The sequence below is a fragment of the Myotis nattereri genome (genome assembly GCF_964212035.1).
Source record: "Myotis nattereri genome assembly, chromosome: 2".
Lineage (NCBI taxonomy): Eukaryota > Metazoa > Chordata > Mammalia > Chiroptera > Vespertilionidae > Myotis > Myotis nattereri.
In genome coordinates this window covers 62,457,303-62,482,623 of record NC_138076.1, presented here as the reverse complement: position 1 = coordinate 62,482,623, position 25,321 = coordinate 62,457,303, and the positions used below count along the sequence as shown (strand labels likewise).

General features: G+C 40.7%; 1 protein-coding gene across 1 annotated transcript in view; it reads left to right on the top strand.

Annotated features, from left to right (window-relative positions):
• PIBF1 (progesterone immunomodulatory binding factor 1) overlaps nucleotides 1-25,321 on the top strand; it is a 223,918-nt gene that overhangs the window by 156,749 nt on the left and 41,848 nt on the right. The gene's annotated exons all lie outside the window — the stretch shown is intronic.

Genomic DNA, 25,321 nt, shown 5'->3' with positions numbered 1-25,321 from the left:
TAGTTCCCAAACTATTTATTTTTAAAATCAGATTTTTTGAATTTTCCTTAGCCTTCTATTGTGTTATTTAAAGAATATATAGTTGAAATAGATGAACCTTGAGCAGTGCAGAGGTTAGGGTCACAGATACACTCCCCCTCCCCCTACCCCAGTTGAAAATCCCCGTGTAACTTTTGACTTCCCCAGAACTTTTCTATAGATAGTTGTCCCTCCGTAGCTGCTGGGGATTGTTCCAGGACACACACACACACACACACACACACACACACACACCAAATCCCCAGGTGCTCAAGTCCCCTATATGAAATGACGTAGAACAATGCATATAGTTGCCCCTTGGAACCGCAAATTCCCAATCTGGAATGTGAAACCCAGGGAAACGGAGGGCTGACTGTATAATTATTGAAAAAAAATCCTCATATAAGTGAACCGGCACATCAAACCCATGTTGTTCAAGGGTCAGATATATGTTTTACATACTATTTTCAATCCTCTTGTTACTTAAATCAACATCTAATTACATTTTTCTGTAATTTTGAAATTCAACTAATAAAATAAAGCCATAGAAGCCACTTCACTAGTGTTCCTTTTAAAGTAGTATATTAAAAAGTATTAAAACAAAGCACAGCTGGCGTGGCTCAGTGGTTGAGGGTTGACCTGTGAACCAGGAGGTCACGTAATAGTGCAGTGCCTGACACATAGTTAATGCTCAGGTGGAAGCAGTGCTGTGCTGGCAAATGTTAACAGCCAGCTCTCCAGAGAGAGGTGTGAGGTAGGGATGGCTCTGATTTGTAGCGTTTGGTTATATCTGTGGTATAAATATGCTTACCATGACTAACTTCAAGCTGCCAACATGTTACTGAACATGGATGGAGAGGAGAAGAGATGCTCAGTAGCACACCATTACATAATACTTCCACCATGCAAATACAGTGGACATACATAAGTGCAAGAGCAGAGATAATAGTAAAAAATAGTAAAATAATTAAACATTGATCAATTTTTAAGTATATATTTCTTATTTAAATAAAATTTATTTTGTTTGAAATCTAAATGAAGTTTTAATAATGGTGGCATTCAACAACCAGCTCACAAAATTCCTCAAAATTTACCAATCAGCTCTTAGAAACTACAAGCCAGCTGCAGCACATTGCAGGGTCAAACCATGGAAGTCTATGTAAATAAATGACTAAAATACTGAATGAATCTCTGCTCGCTAATATGGTGTAGATCCCTCGTCTTTGTTTTTTTTTTGTTTTTTGTTTTGTTTTTTCAGAATAACCTATCAAAAACACTTCTTAAAAAAATAAAATATTAAAATTCATATAAGCTTGTATGTATTTATGTCATTATATTATTTTTCTTAAGTAATATTAACACCTTGGAGCAACATTAAATTGTTTTTTAATTTAAAAAACTACCTTGCAGCACTTCATTTCATTTAAATAGGAATTTCTAAATGGATACACACTCCTATACAAATTGTAAGGGGAAAATATAGGAAATTAAATTAAGTAATGAAATTAAATTTCAATGAAATATAATTAACTTTACATGAAGCAATTTTTTAAAAACTTATCTAATATTGAGAAAAATATTGAAATATTTGTGATTTGAAATGCTATGGTGTGTGCAATTTGCTTTAAAATATTCCAGAAGGCCCAGATGGTGTGGCTCAGTGGTTGAGTGTCGACCTATAAATCAGAAGGTCTTGGTTCAATTCCTAGGCACATGCCCAGGTTGCAGTCCCAGTCCCCAGTGTGGGGCATGCTGGAGGCAGCCAATCAATGATTCTTCTGTCATCACAAATGTTTCTGTCTCTCTCTCTCCCTCTTCCTTCCTCTCTGAAATCAATAATATATATATTGATATTATATAATATATATATTGATAAAATATATATATATATTCCATAAGGAAGAGTGGGGAAGGGTTCAGTAGATTTAAAAAATAAAAAGCCACAGCCCTAGCAGGTTTGGCCCAGAGAATAGAACGTCAGCCCAAGGACTGAAGGGTCCATGGTTTAATTCTGGTCAAAGACATACACCTTTACTAGAGGCCTGGTGCATGAAAATTCATGCACTGGAGGGGAGTTCCTCAGCCCAGCCTGCCCCCTCTCATAGTCCGGGAGCCCTCAGGGGCGGGAGGTGACCCAGCGATCAGGGGAAGGTGACGCCCCCATCATACCTCTGTTGCTGCCACTACTGGCAGCACAAGCCTCAACCGGCCCTGGTTACCTGTACTCGGGTGCCTGCTCCTTGGGCCGGCCCTGGGGGGCTCCAGAGGCAGACGCACAGTGGGGCTGAGGGGACTGGGCGCTGCCATCTTGTGGCTGTGGGTGCCGCATCTTTGAGGGCATGGCAGTCAATTAGCATACTCCCTTCTTATTGGCTGTGGGTGCTGCCATCTTTGATGGTGGGGCAGCAGTTAGCATATTCCCTATTATTGGCTGTGGGTGCCACCATCTTTGAGGGTGGGGCAGTCAGTTAGCATATTCCCTCCTTATTGCCTGTGGGTGCCACCATCTTTGCGATGGCGTGAGGGTCAATTAGCATATTCCATCTTTATTAGATAGGATTGCAGGTTTGATCCCCATTGGGGTGCATGTAGGAGGCAACCAATCGATGTGCCTCACATCGATGTTTCTCTCTCTCTGTCTCTCCCCCTCCCTTCCACTCTTTCTAAAAATCAATGGAAAAATATCCTTGGGTGAGGATTAACAAAAAAAATGACACAAAAAAACTCAAATTGTGGATAATGTTTAAAGCTGAGTGATGAGTACATATACTTCATTATTCAATTTCGTACTTTTGTGAAATATTTTTTGTAAGACATATGGAGAAAGAATCAGTAAACCTATATTAAAAGGTTTATGCAGAGTGTATAACTTACCTTAAGATTTAAAATAAAGTATTATAACTTTAAATAGTCCATAAATTTTACTCTTTTCCAACCCACAAAAATGTTACAGACATAGCTCTTTTTGCACTTTTTTTACAAATAAAAGGTTTATAACAACCCTGCATTGAGCAAGTTTGTTGGCACCATTTTTTCAGCATTTGCTCACTTTATGTCTCCGTGACATTTTGGCAATTTTGAAATATTTCTTTTTTTAAATATATTTTTATTTTTACTGATTTCAGAGAGGAAGGGAGAGGGAGAGAGAGATAGAACTATTAATGATGAGAGAGAATCATTGATTGGCTGCCTCCTGCACATCCCTACTGGGGATCGAGCCTGCAACCCCGGGCATGTGCCCTTGAGTGGAATTGAACCCAGGACCCTTTAGTCCACAGTCTGATGCTCTATCCACTGAGCCAAACCAGTTAGGGCTTGAAATATTTCAAAATTTTTTATTGTTATATCTGTTATGGTGATCTGTCATCAGTGATCTTTGATGTTACTATTGTAACTGTTTTGGACCTCCGTGAACCGTGCCCATGTGAGACAGTAAGCTTCATTGATAAATCTTTGTACTCTGACTGCTCCACCTACTGACAGTTCCCCGTATCCCCGAGCCGCCCAGTTCACTCCAGTGTTGAAATTAGGCCAATTAGTAACCCTACAATTGCCTCTAAATGTTCAAGTGAAAGAAGGAGTCGCATGTCTCTCACTTTAAATCAAAAAACAGTAATTAAGCTTACTAGTAGTCAGAAAGGCATGTCATAAGCCCAGAAAGCTAGATTGGAAGCTAGGCTTCTTGTGTCAAAGTTTGCCAGGTTGTGAGTTCAAAGGAAAAGTTCTTGAAGGAAATTAAAAATGCCACTCAGTGAACACACAAATGATAAGAAAGTGAACAGCCTTATTGCTGATATGGATAGTTTTAGTAATCTGGATAGACACAGCGGCCACAACATTCCCTTAAACCAAAGCCTAATGCAGAGCAAGGCCCTAATTCTCTTCAGTTCTCTGAAGGCTAAGAGAGGTGAGGAAGCTGCAGAAGAAAAGTTTGAAGCTAGCAAAGGTTGGTTCATTAGGTGTAAGAAAAGAAGCCATCTCCATGACATAAAAGTGCAAGGTGAAGCAGCAAGTGCTGATGTAGAAGTTACAGCAAGTTATATAGAAGATCTAGCTAAGGTCACTAAGGAAGGTGGCTACACTAAACAACAGATTTTCAATGTAGATGAAACAGCAATACAAGATACCATCTAGGACTTTTCATAGCTAGAAAGAAGTCATTGCCTGGCTTCAAAGGACAAGCTGACTCTCTTGTTAGGGGCTAATGTACCTGGTGTCTTTAGGTTGAAGCCAGTGCTCATTTACCATTCCAGAAATCCTAGGGCCCTTGGGAATTCTGCTGAATCTCCTCTGTCTGTGTTCTATAAATAGAACATCAAAGCCTACATGATAGCACATCTGTCTACAACATGGTTGACTGAATATTTTAAGCCCATTGTTGAGACTGGCTGCTCAGAAAAAAAGATTCATTTCAAACTATTACCGCTATTGACAATGCGCACCTAGTCACCCAAGTGCTCTGATGGAGATGTACAACTAGATCAATGTGTTTTCATGCCTGCAAACACAACATTACTTCTGCAACCCATGGAACACAGAGTAATTTCGACTTTCAAGTCTTAATATTCAAGAAATACATTTCATAAGGCTGTAACTGCCATAGCTAGTGATTCCTATGATGATCTGGGCAAAGTAAATTGAAAACCTTCTGGAAAGGAGTCACCTTCTAGCTACCATTAAGAACATTTGTGATTCTTGGGAAGAAGTCAAAATATCAACATTAACAGCAATTTGGAAGAAATTGATTCCACCTCTCATGGATCACTTAGATGGGTTTCAAGAATTCATTGGAGGAAGTAACTGCAGATGTTGTGGAAATTAGCAAGAGAACTAGAATTAGAAGTGGAACCTGAAGATGTGGCTGAATGATCAAACTTGAACAGATGAGGAGTTGCTGTTGGGGATAAGAAAGGAAAGTGGTTTCTTGAGATGGAATCTACTTCTGATGAAGATGCTGTGAAGATTGTTGAAATGACAAAGGAATTTAAAATATTATATAAACTTTGTTGATGAAAAAGTGGCAAGCTTTGAAAGGATTGACTCCAATTTTAAAAGTTCTGCTGTGGGTAAAAGGCTATCAAACAGCATCACAAGCTACAGAAAAATTTTTTGTGAAAGGAAGAGTCTATTGATACGGCAACTTTAATTGGTGTCTTATTTTAAGAAATCATTATAGTTACCCCAATCTTCAGTAGCCACCACCTGGAGGAGTGAGCAGCCACCAAAGTTGAGGCATGACCCTCCACCAACAAAAGGATTATGACTCAGATGATGGTTGGCATTGTTTTAAAATATGTTTTTATTGACTTCAGAGAGAGAAACATCAAAGATAAGAGAGAATTATCTATCAGCTGCCTCCGGCACACCCCTTACTGGGGATCGAGCTTGCAACCTGGGCATGTGCCCTGACTGTGAATCGAACTCTGACCTCCTGGTCCATGGGTTGATGCTCAACCACTAAGCCACACTGGCCAGGCATGGTTAGCATTTTTTAGCAATAAAGTATTTTTTTAAGTATATTTTTATTGATTTCAGAGAAGAAGGGAAAGGAGAGATAAAAACATCAGTGATGAGAGAGAATCATTGATTGGCTGCCTCCTGAATGCCCCACACTGGGGATCGAGCTCACAATCCGAACATGTGCCTCGACTGGGAATTGAACCATAACCTAGTTCATAGGGTGACACTCAACCACTGAGCTACGCCAGCTGGCTGGTCATAATAAAGTATTTTTAATTAAGATTTGCGCGTTGTATTTTTTAGACATATTGCTGTCACACACTTAATAGAGTACAATATAGTGTAAGCATAACTTTTATGTGCACTAAGAAACCAAAAAATTGTGTAACTTGCTTTATTGCAATAACTGCTTTATTGTGGTGATCTGGAACCAAACTCAAAATATCTCTGAGGTATGCCTGTATTAGATTGCTTCTATAACAATAGACTATTCATGATACATGGTAAAAAAAAAAAAAATCAAGGGAATTCTCTCTGGATCTGTATTCTTCAGAGCAGGTTAATATTTAAACCAGTGTAGAGTTTTTAAGAATAAAATAGAGGTAAAACTTAACTTTGGTTAGAATTATCATTAGGTTATATGCTATTCAGAATATGCCTGAGATTATAAATAATTGACTAGCCAAAATGAAAATATTAAAAAATACTCAAAATGAAAACAAATATTCCCTTTATAATAGCTTTATTGAGGCATAATGGGCATACACTAAACTGAACATATTTAAATTGTATATGCTAACATTTGACACATGTATACCCATGAAGCCATCACCAAAATGAAGATAATGAACACATGTATCTCCCCCAAAGTTTTTTCTGGTACTCCTTTAGACTCTCCTCCTCCCAACTGTCCCCACCCACATACTGATCTCCAAGTAACCACTGATTTCCATTCTGTCATTGAAGATCTTTTTACATTTCTTAAACTTTTCTATAAATGGTATCACTGTATGCTTTTTACAAACACACACACACACACACACACATTTTATGTCTTCTTTTATTCTGTATAATTACTTCAGGATTTGTCCATAGTTTATCCTTTTACATTGCTGAGTAACATTCCATTGTGTAGATATACCATAGTTTTTTATCCATTCACCTGTTGATAGACATTTGGGTTATTTCCAATATTTGCTTATTATGAACTAAAGGCCCAGTGCATGAATTCATGCACCATTGGGGTCCCTCGGCCTGGCCTGCAGGGATCAGGCCTAAACCGACAGTCAGACATCCCCCTCTCAATACAGAACTGCTGGCTCCTAACCGCTCACCTGCCTGCCTGCCTGATCGCCCCTAACCGCCTCTGCCTGCTGGCCTGATCGCCACCTAACTGCCCTCCCCTGCCGGCCTGATTGCCCTCTAACTGCCCTCCCCTACTGGCCTGATCGCCCCCTCACTGCCCTCCCCTGGTGGCCTGATCACCCCCTAACTGCTCTCCCCTGCCGGCCAGATTGCCCCTAACCACCTCTGCCTCGGCCCCTACCACTGTGGCTTTGTCCGGAAGGACATCCAGAAGATGTCTGGTCTAATTAGCATATTAGGCTTTTATTAGTATAGATAATAATAAAAGCCTAATATGCTAATTAGACTGGACTTCCTTCCAGGTGAAGCTGGGGCTGCAAGGGAAGTCTGGGTCCTGGGTGCCTGCCAGCGGCTAGAGGGAAGCCTGGGTCCCAGGTGCCTGCTTGCAGCCGAGGGAAGGAAGGCCTACTCTTGCATGAATTTCGTGCATCAGGCCTCTAGTATAGGATAAAGCTGATATGATCATCCTTTTACAAGTCTTTGTATGAATATATGCTTTTGTTTCTTTTGAATAAATAATCTGTGAGTAGAATAGCTGGGTTATGTAGTACATGCATGTTTAATGTTTTAAGAAATTTCCAAACTTTTTACCAAATGTTTGTAGCATTTTACATTTCCACCATCAGCATATGAAAGTTCTAGTTCTTCTACATCATGGGTGGGGAATGTCTGGCCTGAGGGCCATATAAGGCCTGCAAAATCATTTGGCCTAGCCCTGCAAAGGCATTAGGGGTGAGTTAATTAAATGTTTGACCAAATAGCAGGCTAATTATTAAGATCATAATTTTGTATGGCCCAAAAATGCTGTTATAAATATCCAAATGGCCCCTGGCAGAAAAAAAGGTTCCCCACCCCTGATCTACATCATCACAAAGACTTGATCTGGTCAGTCTTTTCCATTTTAGATATTCTGATGGGTGTGTACGAGTATCTTGTGGTTTTAATTCTTATTTCCCTAATGGCTCATGATATTGAGCACTTTTTCAAGGTTTTATATGCCCTCCATTCTTATTCACAGAAATGTTTGTTCAAGTTTTTTGCACATTTTTATCAGTTTCTTATTTTTGAGTTTAGAGCATTATGCATTTTAGATACAAGTCTCTTATCAGATACATGATTTGCAAATATTTTCTCCCACTAATCAGTTTGTGTCTTGTGTTTTGAGTGTTGTATCTAAAATATGTTTTTTAATTCGGGATTGAAAGGTTTTTGTCTATGTTTTCATCTAAATCTCATAGTTTTAAGCCTGTGGTTCATTTTTAGTTAATTTTTGTATACTGTGCAAGATATAAATTGAAATTCGTTTATTTGCATATTAAAAACGAAATTATTCTAGCATCATTTGCTGGAAAGACCCTTGTTGAATATTAGTTACTAGGGGCCCAGTGCATGAATTCATGCAACTTGAAAGGAACTGTGGGCTGCGAGGCTGTGGTGGGCACAGGAGCGGGAATCGTCCCATCCTCTGCACCCCCACCTGGCACCTCCTGCCACAACCCCCAATCCCCTGTATGCTGGAAGCCCCACTCCCGCCACTGCAGCTCCCACGCACTGACGGCACTGTCCCTGCTTGCACCCACTGATGGCACAGAGCGATTGGGGCCAGCACCAGCAGCGTGTGCGAGCGGCGGCTGCTGCCCTGATCGCCCCTCAGTATCAGGGGGAGGTGAAGAAGCCTTCAGGGGTGATCGGGACCAGCAGCCACTGCTCACACCCACTGATGGCACCGAGTGATCGAAGCCGGCTGCAGGTGCTAGCAGGGCCAGCACTGGCAGCAGGAGTGAGCTCTGGGCGGGACCATGGCACGCGAGAGCAAAGAATTTTCAATAACCACCAGAGGCTCACCCTGATAACAGCGACCAGTGCCCTGCTATGGGCTGGTGCCCCCACTCACCTGCTCCACCATCCCGCCGTGGCCGACTCCCGCCATATTTCGTGTGTGCCCCCTGGTGGTCAGCATACGTCATAGTGACCGGTTGTTCCGCTGTTTGGTCTATTTGCATATTAGGGTTTTATATACATAGATATATGTGAAAGGCTGTTTCTAAACTCTCTTTTATACTAGTTACCTCTGTCTGTCTTTATGTCAATATTTCATAATGTCTTGAAATTAGATAGTACTGGTTATCCATCTCTGTTCAAGTTCAAAGCTTTTTGGCTATTCTGTGTCTTTTTTACATTTCCACGTTAATTCTATAATTGTTTCTACTCAAAAAAAAAAAAGAACTGGCTTTGATTTGATTGCAGTTCCATTGGATTTGTCGATGAAATGAGGATAATCAACATCTTAATAATATTGAATATTCTGACCCATAAACCTAGTATATCTTTCCAGTTATTTAGATGTTAATTCCTCTTAGCAGTGTTATTTATTTAATTTTTAGTTTTTAGTGTAGAGGCTTCACATCTTTTGACTAGTGTTACATGCTATGATTTTCCACCCTTTCTTCTTTTAACCTATTTATGACAAATTGTCTTATAGGTAACATATACAGTTAAATCTTGCTTTTTTATTTATTCTAACAAAATGGGACTTTTACTTTGGGTTTTCAGAAAATTTACATTTTAATGTGTTCACTGATATGATTCTTTTTAAATCTATCTTGCTATTTGTTTTTTACTTATTCTGTCTCTCCTTTTTTTTTCTTTTTTCTTTCTCCTGCCTTCTTTTGGATTAATTGAATATTTTTTACCATTCTATTTTATCTCATTGTTGACTTATTGGCTATAACCCATTATACAGTGATTACTTTGAATTATAGGTGTAGAGATATAGATATAGATTAGATGTAGATACAATTTGTGAACATTCAAGTACAGGATATGTTTGACTACCTATTTGTGTGACTTTTTACTATATACTGTGTACTATCTACACTAATAAAAGACAAACATGCAAATTGACCATACCTTCACTATGCCTTAAGCCATGCCCACCAGCCAATTGGAGTGACTATATACAAATTAACCCAACCAAGATGGCGGCCGGCAGCCACAGAGCTGGAGAAAGCAGGAGGCTTGGTTGCCCCAGTGATGGAGGAAGCCAAGCTTCCCGCCTGCCGCGGCCGGCTCTGAGCTCCATTCAAAGCAACAAAGTTTCAATTATAGAAGGTAAATAAATCCCTTAATAAAAAAAAAAAAAAGAAGAAAGAAAGAAAAAAAGGAGAGGCTGGGAGCTTCCGTCGCCGGGGGAGCTTGGCCAGCCTGAAAACGGCCTTCAGCCCCTTACCCAGACTGGCCAGGCACCCCAGTGGGTACCCCCCACCCTAAAAGGGGTGTGGCCAGCCTGCAAACACCCATCAGCCCCCACACCCAGGCTGTCCAGGCACCCCAGCAGGACCCCACCCTGATCCAGGACACCCTTCAGGGCAAACCAGCTGGCCCCCACCCGTGCACCAGGCCTCTATCCTATATAATAAAAGGGTAATATGCAAACTGACCCTAACAGCAGAATGACTGGGAATGACTGGTCACTATGACACACACTGACCACCAGGGGGCAGACGCTCAATGCAGGAGCTGCCCTCTGGTGGTCAGTGCGCTCCCACAGGGGGAGCTCTGCTCAGCCACAAACCAGGCTGATGACTGCCAGTACAGCGGTGGTGGTGGGAGCCTCTCCCACCTCCTCAGCAGCGCTAAGGATGTTTGACTACAGCTTAGGCCTGCTCCCTGCTGGCAAGTAGACATCCCCCGAGGGCTGCCGGGCTGCCAGAGGGATGTCTGACTGCCAGCTTGGGCCCGATCCCCCCAGGGAGCGGGCCTAAGCCAACAGGTGGACATCCTCCGAGGGGTCCCACACTGCAAGAGAGCATAGGCCGGGCTGAGGCCCCCCCCTCCCCCAACAAGTGCACAAATTTTTGTATACCGGGCCTCTAGTAAAAACCTTACAGTAGTATCCTTCCATTTACTTCTCCCAGTCTTTGTGCTCCTGTTGTCATATATTTTACTTACACATGAATAAAACTCACACTGCATTGCCATTGTTTTTACTTTAAACAGTTGATAATCTTTTAAAGAGATATAATAATATGAGGTGAAGCTATTATATATAACCAAATAGTTACCATGCTTGGTGTTCTCAATACCATATCATATTGCTTCCGGTTGATCTACTTCCTTTAACAATACTTATGGAGCAGGTCTGCTGGTGATACATTCATTTCACATCAGTATGTTACAAAAAGTCATTTCACCTTTTTTGTGTGGTTTTTTTTATTTCTATATTTCTGAATATTCTTAACAAAAGTCAAGATTACAATGTATTTTTCAGTTATATCCCTAAGGCCAAATAAATTGTATGTGTTTGAAGGTTCACCATTTAAAAAAATTTTTAATAGTCAGTGGCCTTTGGTATGTTTTTAATGTACAATCATTATCACTGTCAAGTTATAGAACATTTTAATCACCCATAAGGAAACCCTATTCCCTAAGAATTCACTTCTCATTCTCTCCTCCTTCTAGCCCTTGGCAACCGTGCTATCTGTCTCTGGATTTTTTATATAAACGGAATTATGCAATATGTGAACTTTTGTGTCTTGCCTTTTTCACTTAATATAACATTTTCAAAGTTCATTCATGTTCCACCGTCTATCAGTATTTAATTACTTTTTATTACTGAATAGTATTCTATTGTCCAGTTATATCACATTTTGTTTATCTACTCATCAGCTGATGGATGTTTAGGTTATTTCCATCATTTGGCTATTGTGAATAGTGCTGCTATGAACACTTGTGTACAAGTTTTTTGTCTGAACACCTATTTTCAATTCTTACGGATGTGTACCTAAGAAGTAGAATTGCTAAGTAACATGGTAATTCAGTATTTAACTTTTTGAGGAACCACAGAACTGTTCTCTACAGCCACTTCACCATTTTACATTCACACCAGCAATGTCAAGTGTTTCAATTTCTTATATCCTCACCAAAGCTTATTTTTTGTTTTTGTTTATTTTTTAATGTTTTTAATTAATTTATTTTGCCCATCACCATTTATCAACCCTATACCCTCTTCTACCTCCACCTCCCCAACCCTTCCCCACAGTTACTACAATGTTAAATTCTATTTTTTTCTTTTTTGTTCAATCCCTCCACCCCACCCCATAACCTTCTCTCCCCGAGTCCCGCCACCAGAGCTGCCTGCCTGCTCTCTATCTATGAGTCTGTCTCTATTTTGCTTCTTAGTTCAGTTTGTTCATTAAATTCTACATATGAGTGAAAACATATGGTACTTGTCTTTCTCTGACACTTAGCATAAGGGAGGAGGAGAAAGAGAGAATCATTGATCACTTGCCTTCCCAAACATGCTCCAACCTGGTATCAAACCCATAACCAGGGTATATGCCGTTACTGGGAATCAAACCCGACACCTCTTGGTATACAGGACGATGCTCCAACTAACACCAGCTAGGGCTGTTTTTTGTTTTTGTTTTTTCATTTTAACCACTCTAGTGGGTTTGAAATAGTATCTCATTGTAATTTTTATTTGCATTAACTTTGTAACTGATGATGTTGAACATTGTTTTGTGTGCTTATTGGCCATTTGTTTATCTTTGGAGAAATGTCTATTCATGTCATCTGTCCTTTTTTTAATTAGGGCATCTGTCTTTTTGTTGTTGAGTTGTAAGAGTTCTTTATTCTGAATATAGACCCTTATCAGATATATGATATGCAAATATTTTTCCCATTCTATGGGTTGTCTTTTGCTTTCTTGTTAATGTCCTTTGATCACAAAAGTTAATTTTGATGAAGTCCAAGTTATCTTTCTTTTTCTTATGTTTCTTGTGCTTTGCCTTTGAGGGCCTTTGTGTTATAGTTTGAATTTTATTTTTTGCTATTTTATTTATTTTTTTAATAAATGTATATAAAGTGATAACATGAAGATTTGATAGATATTTATCACAGTGAAATGATTGCTGCAGTCAAGCTAATCAACGTATCTCTCACATAGAATTTAACCTTTTGTGTGTAAGTGTGGTGAGAGCACCTGAAATCTACTCGCTTAGCAGATTTCCAGATATATTACCTTTAGCTCATGCATTCACTGATGGACAGTTAGGTTATTTCCACCTTTTTTTTTTTTTTTTTTTTAAAGTCACCATTTTTTTATATATGTATTTTATTGATTTTTTACAGAGAGGAAGGGAGAGGGATAGAGAGTTAGAAACATCGATGAGAGAGGAACATCGATCAGCTGCCTCGTGCACACCCCCTACTGGGGATGTGTCCGCAACCAAGGTACATGCCCTTGACTGGAATCGAACCTGGGACCTCTCAGTCCGCAGACCGACGCTCTATCCACTGAGCCAAACCAGTCAGGGCTATTTCCACCTTTTGACTGTTGTGATAACGCTGCTGTGAACATTCAAGTACAGGATATGTTTGACTACCTATTTTAATACTTTTAAATATACATCTAGGGGCTGAGTTAATCTTTCTTGTTGTTTTTTGGTAATCCTCACCCGAGAACATTTTTCCATTGATTTTTAGAGAGAGTGAAAGTGGAGGGGAAAGAGAAACATCTATGTGAGACACATCAGTCAGTTGCCTCCCACACATGCCCCAACCCAGGTGGGGATCGAACCTACAACCCAAGTATGTGACCTTGACTGGGAATTGGGCCCATGACCTTCTGGGGCTGATGTTCTTAACCACTGAGCAACACTGGCCAGGGCTCACCTTTGTCCTTGAAATATATTTTCCCTGTGTAAAGAATTCTTTAGTATTTGAAAGATGTTACTTCTCTTTTAGTTTGCATTGTTTCTGACAAGAAATATGCTGTCATCTTTCTTTTTTCCTCTATAAGTAATGTCTTATTTCTCTAGCTGCTTTTAAGATTTTTTTCACTAGCTTTAAGCAATTTTATTATGATGTGACTTGGTGTGGTTTTCTTGATGTTTCCTGTGCTTCATTTCTGTCAAACTTATTGTATATGTGATATCATCAAATTTAGAAAATTTTCATTCGTTATTTCTTCAACTGTTTGGGGGTTTTTTTTTTAAGTCTCTCTCTCTCTCTCTCTCTCTCTCTCTCTCTCTCTCTCTCTCTCTCTCTCTCTCTCACTTTCTTTTGCATAAATTCTTCTAAGTTTTCAAGCCCACTAACCTTTTCTTTTCCAATCCTATATAATGAAGAGTTAATATGCAAATTAACCCTCATGCCCTCACAAGATGGCTGCCTACAACCAGGCCAGCAGGGGGGGGGGAGGGGGGGGAGGGGGTTAGTGAGAGACAACCAAACGACTGAATAGCAGGCTGCATGGGGCAACCAGGCCAGCGGGGGGGGGGGGGGGAACAGTTGGGGTGACCAGGCTGGCAGGGGGGATGCAGGTGGGGATGACCAAGCCAGCAGGGGTGGGGCAGTTGGGACGACCAGGCTGACGGGGGGAGGGCAGTAAGGGGTGACCAGGCCGGCACACAGAGGCAGTGAGGGGCAATCAGGCCAGCGGGGGCGGGGGGGGGGGCAGTTAGGGGTGACCAGGCCAGCAGGGGGCAGCAGTTGGGGGTGACCAGGCAAGTAGGGGGGGCAGTTAGGGGCAACCAGGCTGGTATGGGGGGACAGTTAGGGGCGATCAGGCCAGCACGCAGAGGCAGTGAGGGGTGATCAGGCCAGCGGGGGGGGGGGGGCAGTTAGGGGTGACCAGGCAGGCAGGCAGGCAGGTGAGCGATTAGGAGCCAGCAGTCCAGGATTGTGAGAGGGATGTCCTGGATTGGAGAGGGTACAGTCTGGGCTGAGGGGAGCCCCCCCCACCACCCCCATGCACAAATTTCATGCACTGGGCCTCTAGTGTATAATATAATCTTTATTCAATTCAGTATGTTTTTCATCTCAGATATTATAATTTTCATTTCTAGAAGTTCATTTTGGGTCTTTTTGATATTTTCCAGGTCTCTACTTAACCTTTTCAAACTTGCTTTTCTTGAGCAAATGAAATAGAGTTTCAACAACTGCTTTGATATCCTTGTTACTACTTCTATTATTTTGTCATTTCGTAATTGCTTTCTATTAAATTGACTTCATTATGTATCATATTGTCATGCTTCTTTGCATGCCTACTGATTTATTTACTGGGTGCCAGACATTGTGAATTTTATCTTAGAACTAAATAATTTTTGGATTTTTATACATCTGTGTGAGTTTTGTTTTCAAGCATGGCTAAGTTTCTTGGAAAAAGTTTGGTCATTTCAAGTCTTGCTTTTAAGCTTATATAAGCAAATAAGGGTTTATCGTAAGGCTAATTTTTCCACTACTACTGAGACCAAAGCCCTTTAAGTATTACCTCATGTCATATGAATTAGTAGATTTTATACATTGTCTGTTGGGAATAGGTACTATTCCTGGCCTATGTGATCATTAGGGATTGTTCAGTCATTCTATCTCAGCCTCTGGTAGTTTCTTTACACATATACCCTGTTCAATGCCTAGATGAATACTCAAGGGGGCTATCTATAAATTTTAGAGTTTTCTCTTCTTGCAGCTCCTTTTCTTCAGCATTCTGCCACATGAACCGTGTTTTAGGGGTCATTGTCCTTCATTCCTTTTATGTCCAGTGTCTTAAGATCATTGCTTCATTATTAGTCGGTCCAGTATAAAAGAGAAAAAAATTAATTGGCTTTTTTTGTGTGTGTGCCAACCTTATTTTCAAGAAGCCACCAAGTTAGTTAAGAATGTTGATGTGGCCCTAGCTGGTTTGGCTCAGTGGATAGAGCATTGGCCTGCAGACTGAAGGGTTCTGGGTTCGATTCCGGTCAAGGGCACATGCCCAGGTTGTGGGCTCGATCCCTAGTAGGGGGCCTGCAAGAGGCAGCAATCAGTGATTCTCTCTCATCATTAATGTTTCTATCTCTCTCTCTCTCTCTCTCTCTCCTCTCCCTTCTTCTCTGAAATCAATAAAAAATATATATATTTTTTTTAAAAAATAGTTTCTTTGTATAGGCCAAGGATGCCGGAGATAGTTTAAAAATAAAAGAATGTTGATGTGGGTTTTATTACCAGTAAACAGCAGAAAATCTAGACTAAAGCATAAAGCATGCCACATTACTGCCAGCATGAATTGGTCTTCCTTAGCCTTATTAAACCTTGATTCTTGCTCTTGCTCTTTCCAGTCATTTAGTAAACATTTATCAAACTTGCACTGTATTCAACCACTGATAGCAAAATAGGCATGGACTTGCCCTCCTAACATGTACAGCCTTGTTCACAAAGGCCTTGTCTTCTAGTGTAAGCACTTGCAGATTTATCTGTTACAGCTAACTCACTTTAAAACCTTATCTAGAAAATGGCATATGCACAGTCTCAACTGACCAAATGGCAAGGTTTAGTTGCCTGGGATTTTTTACATAGAAGGCACTTAATGGAATCCAGGTGATTTGTTACAAATGTAAAGTTGCTAGATTTAAGAAAAACTTCAAGATGCATAGTTACAAAAAAGTACATCTGTATGTGCTAACTTTAAAAGGGGTTCATGCCATATTGATAATTTTTCAAAAAAAGGAAAGTTACAGAAAAATATATTGTGTTTCTCTATTTTGTTTTAATATATATTTGTGTGTGTGAGTGTCCTCCAAATGCCAACCACCACTGAAGTAGGTACAACAATGACTTATTTATAAATCATATTCTGTTTACATGTCAAACAAATAAAATCATTTTTAAACTTTTTACCTAATTGTGCCTTAATAATGCATCAGTGTCTAAAATTTTTTCATTTAGGAGCTATTATAAATCACACTGCAAATTCCACTCCCCACCCCATCAGCATTGTTATACAATTGAATCACATTAAGATGAATTTCTCAAGAGTTGCTTTGAGGGGGAGAAAAATTTAAAACACTAGTACTCGAAAATTATATTCTTGACTCTTTATCTCCTGTCCTTCTAGCTTTCTCAGTCCTTCCAGCTCTCCCAGTTCTTTCATTCCCACTAACCTTGTGCTTTATTAGGGCTCATTACAAGCCCTAGACTCAAACTGTTGGTATTTTTCTCCTCTGTCAAGCCCCTCTTCTTCCTGCCCAGTCTGAGTCTTATCTTTCTGAGCACTGTCACTAGCACTCTAGATTGCTTTGTTACCAGATTCATCCATCAGGCTTTTTTTGACAATCCTCACCTTTAGCATAGCATCTTAAAGCCTGGTAGTTACTCTATAAATATTTAATGGAAGGAAGGAAAGAGGGAGAGAAAAATTTTGAGTTTGCTAGTAATGTGCTAAAAATTCTTATGGAAATCTGCTACTTTTGCTGGTTGGAAGCATTACAGATCCATGTTGTTGAACATTAACAAGGTGCTCATTCCTGTTGCCCAGTGTTTTTATTTTTATTTACCTATTTCCCATTTTCATATTGCAGAACACTTCCACACCCCAAAATCATCAATCCATCATCTATATCTTGCCTTTATTATAATACTAGAGGCCCAGTGTACAAAAATCGTGCACTGACGGGGGGGGGGGGGGGGGAGGTGATCCCTCAGCCCAGCCTTCACCCTCTCCAATCTGGGACCCCTCGGGGGATGTCCGACTGCTGGTTTAGGCCCGATCCCTGTGAGGGGACATCCCTGTCACAATCCGGGACTGCTGGCTCCCAACAGCTCACCTGCCTGCCAGCCTGATCACCCCCTAACACCTCCCCTGCCAGCCTGATCAACGCCTGACTGCTCCCCTGCCAGCCCGATTGCCCCCAACTGCCCTCCCCTGTGGGCCTGATCACCCCCAACTGCCCTCTCCTGCTGGCCTGGTCACCCCCAACTGCCCTTCCCTGCTGGCCTGATTGCCCACAACTGCCCTCACCTGCCGGCCATCTTTGGCCACATGGGGGCAGCCATCTTGTGCAAGGGTGTGATGGTCAATTTGCATATTACCTCTTTATTATACAGGACTAGAGGCCCGGCGCATGAAATTCGTGCACGGGAGGGGGGTCCCTCAGCCCAGCCTACACCCTCTCCAATCCGGGACTCCTCGGGGGATGTCCAACTGCCTCTCGTAATCCGGGACCACTGGCTCCTAACCGCTCACCTGCCTGCCTGCCTGATCGCCCCTAACTCCTCTGCTTGCCTGATAGCCCCTAACAACTTCTGCCTGCCTGATTGCCCCTAACTGCTCCCCTGCTGGCCTGATCTCCCCTAACTGCCTCTGTCTTTCCCCACACTCAGGACCCAGGATTCCCTCCTCTGGCCAGTTGCAGGCACCCAGGACCCAGGCTTCCCTCCCTCTGGCTGGCCTCAGCCACCCAGGACATGGGCCAGCTTTGCCCAGGCTGACTGCAGCTGCAAGGGACCGCTGCAGGCGGCTTGTCCCTTTCCTAGGCCACAGCCACAGGCACTGGCACCCAGGACCATGGGGCGGTGGCTTGTCCCTCTCCCGGGCCACAGGTGCAGCCACTGGCACCCGGGACCGTGGGGTGGGTGGCTTGTCCCTCTCCTGGGTTGCAGCCCCAACTGCTGGCGCTCAGGACCGCAGGGCAGGCGGCTTGTCCCTCTCCCAGGACACAGCCTGGCTGGTCCCCATTCCTCTCTCGCAAGCTCATTTGTGCCTGGCTGGTCCCCCTTCCTCTCTCCCCAGTGTCGAGTGTCTGAGCCGTTACAGCGTGATAGCATGAGGGCATGCCAACCATTTGCATATTAGCTCTGTATTATATAGGATGTCATCTAAATGTATTTCCCTTCATCTTTTTCACCCAACGATTTTTTTAAGAATGTTCACCCTCCCACCCCCCACTTTTTGGTTCCTCTTAAAAAAAAAAGTGGGGTGTGTGTGTGTGTGTGTGTATGTATTGGGAAGGATGTGGAGAAAAGGGACCCCTCATGCACTGTTGCTGGGAATGCAGATTGGTGCAACCACTGTGGAAAACAGTATGGCGTTTCCTCAAAAACTTAAAAGTCGAATTGCAATTCCATTTCTGGGAATATATCCAAAGAACCCCAAAACACTGATTCAAAAGAATATATGCACCCCTATGTTCATTGCAGCATTATTCATAATAGCCAAAATCTGGGAACAGACCAAGTGCCCATCAGTAGATGATTGGATTAAAAAGCTGTGGTACATTTATACAATGGAATACTACTCAGTTGTGGGGGAAAAAAGAAGAAAGAGGAGGAGGGGGGGAGGGGGAGAAGGAGGAGAGGGAGGGGGAGGAGGAGGAGGGGAGGAGGGGGAGGGGGCGGAGGAGGAGGAAATCATACCTTTTGTGACAGCATGGATGGACCTGGACTTAGGCTAAGTGAACTAAGCCAGTCAGAGAAAGACAAATACCATATGATCTCACATATATGTGGAATCTAATGAACAAAATAAACTATCAAAACAGAAACAGGCTCATGGATTCCAAGAAGACACTGACAGCTATCAGCGGGGAGAGGGAATTAGGGGGGGCTGGCTGAAAAGGTGAAAGGATTAAGAAAGAAAAAAAAAACAGAAAACTCAGACACAAGCAACAGTATGGTGATTGCCAGAGTGAAAGGGGGGAACAGGGTATAGGCGGAATAAATGGTGATGGAAGGAGGCTCGACTTTAGGTGGTAAACACATGGTGCATTATACAAATGATGTGTTATGGAGTTGTACACTTGAAACCTGTATAATTTTATAACCAGTGTCACCCTAGTAAATTCAATTGTAAAAGTCTGTGTGTGTATTGACATAAGTAACTTTTCAGAAGTTAACCCCTCTCTTTTTACTTAATTCCTTCTGCTCTCTTCCCCATCATTTGTCCACTGTTCCCTTCTCAGTGGTCACTGATGACTTCCTAATTGCCAATATTCTCTTCATAGTCCCCTAATCTATCCATCGCATGGCATTATAGATATTCTAGAAATGCTTTCTTCTCTTTGCTTTGTGACCCCCATTCTTTCTCAGATGTCTCTTTAACCCTCAAGTGTAGATATATCTCTCATGTCTATTCCTTACACTTCAGTAGTAATTCTCAAATGTTAGTATGATAATTACCTAAGATTCTTGTAAGTTACTACAAGATGTAGGTTACTAGATCCAGCTCACAGAGATTGCAATTAAGTAGGTCTAAAAGAAAGCCCAGGAATCTGCATTTTTATCAAGCTCTAATGAAAGTGATCTAGGGCCACATTTAAAAAAAAAATTACGTTCTACAGATATATCTATCCATCACTGCCATGCTGATTCCTTTTAATTATCTTAGCATACTAGTTTCATGAATTTCTCATTATCTGGACCAGGGGTCCTCAAACTACGGCCCACGGGCCACATGCAGCCCGCCGAAAACATTTATCCGGCCCGCCAGGTGTTTTTGCCGCCGCTGCCTGTTGCTTAGCAGCCGACTAGTTTTTTTTTAAACTATAGTCCGGCCCTCCAACAGTCTGAGGGACAGTGAACTGGCCTCCTATTTAAAAAGTTTAGGACCCCTGATCTGGACCATTACTGTGGGAATCTGAGGCCCAGAGCAGGGCTGATAATAACGTAGTATGCACTTGCTTCTGGTAATTAATAAAACATTTGCAAAAATAGTGGTAAAAAGCTGCTGCTCTAAGCCCCTAAGTGTCATCATCCCACCACAGTCCTGTCTGTCCTGGTCCCTCTTCTGAAAATACCTGGACCTCCCCACCATCCAGCAACAAAGAAGTAACACCTGACACCACAGTTTCTCAGGGTCCTGCTCCAGTGCAAAGATTGGCTTCCTAATTGGTTAAATTGTATCAGTTAAGTATTACCCCTGTTAAAGATAAAGATATTAACCATACGGGACACAAGAAACCAGTTTCATTGCAAGGATGGTCAACTCAGAGTATAAGATGGTCTATGTGCAGTGTTATCAAACTTAATAAAATGGTTGGAGTGGCCTGCAGCAAGTCCAAGATCACAAAAGCTGTGTTTCCCAAGTTTGATTGGTCATCAGAACCTAAGAAAGCTGAGAAATGTCTCAGTAGGACTGGGATGGCGTCCCAGAAATCACTGTTGTTGTTTTTTAACATTTTCCGTAGTGGTTCTCATGATTAGCTAGGTCTGAGAACTAGTGCTTTAGATTGGGAACAGAGTAGCACCAAAGTGTTGCCCCATATTGGATCTCAGTAGGTGTTTGACATTTCATGGCACAATCACAAAGATTAGGCAAGGATATCTGGATTTTGCAGCACAAACTACCACCACTACTAGAAAATGTCACATGTATATATTTATACACAGAAAGCAACTCAGTGTTAAATTCCATTCTAGAGAATGTATTTTGTCCCTGGCAAGAAAGAATTCTATTTCTAGGAGTTTCTTTCAAAATAAACTCCAGAAGAAAAAAATGTCACAACAAAATATAGTCACCATTATGTTTTTTAGATTTTAAGAGAAAGCATACAATAAGTTAAATTAGTATTTGAATCAAAATGCATAATCCTATATAATAAAGAGCTAATATGCTAATTAGACCAGATGGTGGAACAACCTTCCGGAACAACCAATGGGCGGGGCTGTGGGGCTGCAAGGCAGCTGGGGCCGCAAGGGCTGAGCCCCTTTCACCAATTTCATGCATTGGGCCTCTAGTTTTGTTATAATCAGGCATTGCTTTTCTCTGAATCATAGGTACAGGTTATTGAAACAAAGGAGGAATAACAATTCTATAAAATGTGACATGAGTCATTTATTACGTATATGATTTCTGAGTCACTAATTACTAAAACTTTCCTATAAGGAAGGATTACTAACAATAAGCAAAGTGAGTAATTACAAAACTTTTTTAATACTAATTAGTATAGTTACAGAAAGACTTTAAAACCATATTTGGAGGAATTAAATTATTCAAATATATTTATTTCAAAAATAGAAATTATCACTTTTTATTAAGAAACATGAACATATTTTTAATTTCCTGAGGAATTAATATAAATTTGGGGGATTTAGAAGCCTACAAACAAGTTTATAAAGAAACATATCCTTAAAACTGACAGCACTACAGTAGTTTCTGTTATCCAGAGAGGGAGGTGATTGTAGGTTGTGTATTAAAGACACCTTTTTAAAATACAGCTAATATATATAATTGCTATAATGAAAAAAAATTGAACTAAAATAATTAAGGCTAACGCCTGCTTTTTTATTTTTATGCAATTGAAATTAGACTTGATAAACTTTAAACATAGCTCATTCTAGACCACAGCTAACTACAGTCTGTAAATGCCCTGTCTTCTCCTCCCCTGCCTCCCTCTGCCCCCTACACACACACACACACACACACACACACACACACACACTGTCTATTCTGCACTTTGAAATACAAAGCAACTTGTCAGTTCAGTTTATTCAGTTAGGGTCAGTTCTGTGAAAACAACGTCAGGGCAATTGTTTGATTTAATTGACTAGTGAAACTGGTCATACAGGTAAGTGGAACCTAGTTTTATTTTTTTCCAGCTGCATACTTGAATGTTCATAAAGTAACTTAGTAGAGTAATAAAATTCCAGTGACATTGTAATAGATTTTACAGAATGTTTACCAAAGCAAGTAAAAAGACACTAAAACCCAAACTATAGAAAATATTCATGGTATTTTTTTCTTTATGGCTCCGCTTTCAGGATAATGAATTGTGTCCAAAAAAGAAGTCTTCTTTCACTATTCATTTCCTTTTCTTTGAGGTATCTTTTCCTGGCCTGTACTTAATGTAACCAAAAGAAAATATGCTAATATAATGCAGATGAATAATTTAAATAACTTTTACAAAATAGTTCCCAAACTGCAAGCACATTTCCTCTTAGCAGTTGGTCTGTCCCTCATGGCTTCACTTTTCTACTTACCCGCCTGGACCTCATGATTGATCATTTTAAAAATAATTATTTCTGCCCCTCCCCACCTCCACCCCCCATTCTCTGCTTTTTGCTGTACCTTCCACTCTACACACCCTGCTATTCTCTACATTTTTAGGTCCTAGGCTGCTAGTCACTCTTTTTTTTTTTTTTTTTTTTGGTGGGCAGAAAACCAAAAATTTCAATGCTAAAATAAATATGTTTAGATATTAATTTTTTTAAATGTTGATCTTATAAATGTACTTTATTTGAGAGGAATGTATAAATCATTCCTTGTTCCAGAAAAGCAGCAAGTCTCTTGCCTCAATTGAACTTCTTAAGGGTTATGAAGTAAAGAAGAAAAAATGTTTAAACATATGAAATGCTAGAGTTTTATTGTCAAATAACATTTTATGGTCATAGTAGTTTGGAAATTTTTTTTCTGTATAATAGAATACTCCCTTCCCCATACCCACCAGTTTTGTTGTGATTGTTTAGTTTTTGCATACCCACCTTTCAAATATGGTTTTTGAGACTCATTGTGTACCAAAGTAGGGTCCTGCTAATACTGACAGTGCTATGTTTAGCCCTATGTTTACATTTGCTTAGGGAAAAGATCAAATACGAATTAGGAGAAAAACTAAGGTTGATTTTGGTGTATAATTTGATAAGATCCTTTAGAAAAGAACTTTGGTCTATATGTCAAGATCATTAAATAGTCGTACCCCTTAACCTAGTACATTCTGAGAAAAAAATGAACAAAGAAAATATTAATTTTTTAAAAAATCTATAATATAAAAAATTTGTTGTAGCATTTTTTGTACTAGTCAAAATTTGATAACATCCCAAATATTTATTACTATAAGTAGTGTAACTAAATTATGGCACATTAGTTTACTAGACCTTTTTGCAGCCATTAGAAGAGGTCAGTGGGGGGAAAGGAGGGATATATGTAATACTTTCAACAATAAAGATTTTTTAAAAGATAGGTAGATGATAGGTAGGTAGATAGATAAAAATTAATAACCCAACAAGGAAATTAAGAAAACAATTCCCTTTGCAATAGCCTCAAAAAGAGTAAAAATAAAGTATATTTAATCAAATAGGAGAAAGATTTGTACATGGAAAATTACAAAACATTAATGCAATGAAGAAGACCTGATAAATGGACAGACATCCTATGTTCATGGAAGACAATATTGTTAAAATGATAATACTGCCCAAAGTGATTTACAGATTCAGTTCAAAATCCCAATGACAATTTTTACAGATATAGAAAATCCATTCTAAAATTTATATGAAATTTCAAGGGACCCTGAATGACCGAAACAATCTTAAAAAGGAAAAACAAAGTTGGACGACTCTATCTATAATAATAAAAGCATAATATGCTAATTAGACCAGACAGCTGAACGACCTTCTGGATGTCATTCCAGACATCCTTCCAGACGAAGCCCCTGTAAGGGCCCAGGCAGAGGCGGTTAGGGATGATCAGGCAGGCAGGCGAGCAGTTAGGGATGATCAGGCAGGCAGGCAAGCAGTTAGGGGTGATCAGACAAGCAGGTAAGCAGTTAGGGGTGATCAGGCAGGCAGGCAAGTGGTTAGGGGCAATCGGGCAGGCAGGCAAGTGGTTAGGGGTGATCAAGCAGGCAGGCAAGCAGTTAGGGGTGATCAGGCAGGCAAGCAAGCAGTTAGGGGCATCAGGCAGGCAGGCAGAGAGGTTAGGGGCCATCAGGCAGGCAAGCAGGTAAGCCGTTAGGAGCCAGCAGTCCTGGATTATGAGAGGGATGTCCAACTGCCTAAATCAGCAGTCAGACATCCCCCGGGGGGTCCCAGATTATGAAAGGGTAGAGGCCGGGCTGAGGGATCCTTCCCCCCACCCCATCCCCCACCCCATGTATGAATATTGTGCACCCGACCTCTAGTCTGATTATAAAACTTACTACAAAGCTACAGTGATTAAAACAATGTTGTACTATCATAGGATAGACATAGACCAGTGATAGCAAACCTTTTTTTTTAATTAAATCTTTATTGTTCAGATTATTACAGTTGTTCCTCTTTTTTCACCCCATAGCTCCCCTCCACCCAGTTCCCACCCCACCCTCTGCCATTACCCCCGCCACCCACTGTCCTCATCCATAGGTGTACAATTTTTGTCCAGTCTCTTCCCGCACCCCCCACACCCCTTCCCCCCCTGAGAATAGTCAGTCCACCCCCTTTCTGTGTCCCTGATTCTTTTATATTCACCAGTTTATTCTGTGCATCAGATTATTTATTCACTTGATTTTTAGATTCACTTGTTGATAGATGTGTATTTGTTGTTCATAATTTGTATCTTTACCTTTTTCTTCTTCTTCCTCTTCTTAAAGGATACCTTTCAGCATTTCATATAATACTGGTTTGGTGGTGATGAACTACCTTTAGCTTTTTCTTATCTGTGAAGCTCTTTATCTGACCTTCAATTCTGAATGATAGCTTTGCTGGATAAAGTAATCTAGGTTGTAGATTCTTGCTATTCATCACTTTGAATATTTCTTGCCACTCCCTTCTGGCCTGCAAAGTTTCTGTTGAGAAATCAGCTGACAGTCTTATGGGTACTCCCTTGTAGGTAACTGATTGTTTTTCTCTTGCTGCTTTTAAGATTCTCTCTTTGTCTTTTGCTCTTGGCATTTTAATTATGATGTGTCTTGGTGTGGTCCTCTTTGGATTCCTTTTGTATGGGGCTCTCTGTGCTTCCTGGACTTGTAAGTCT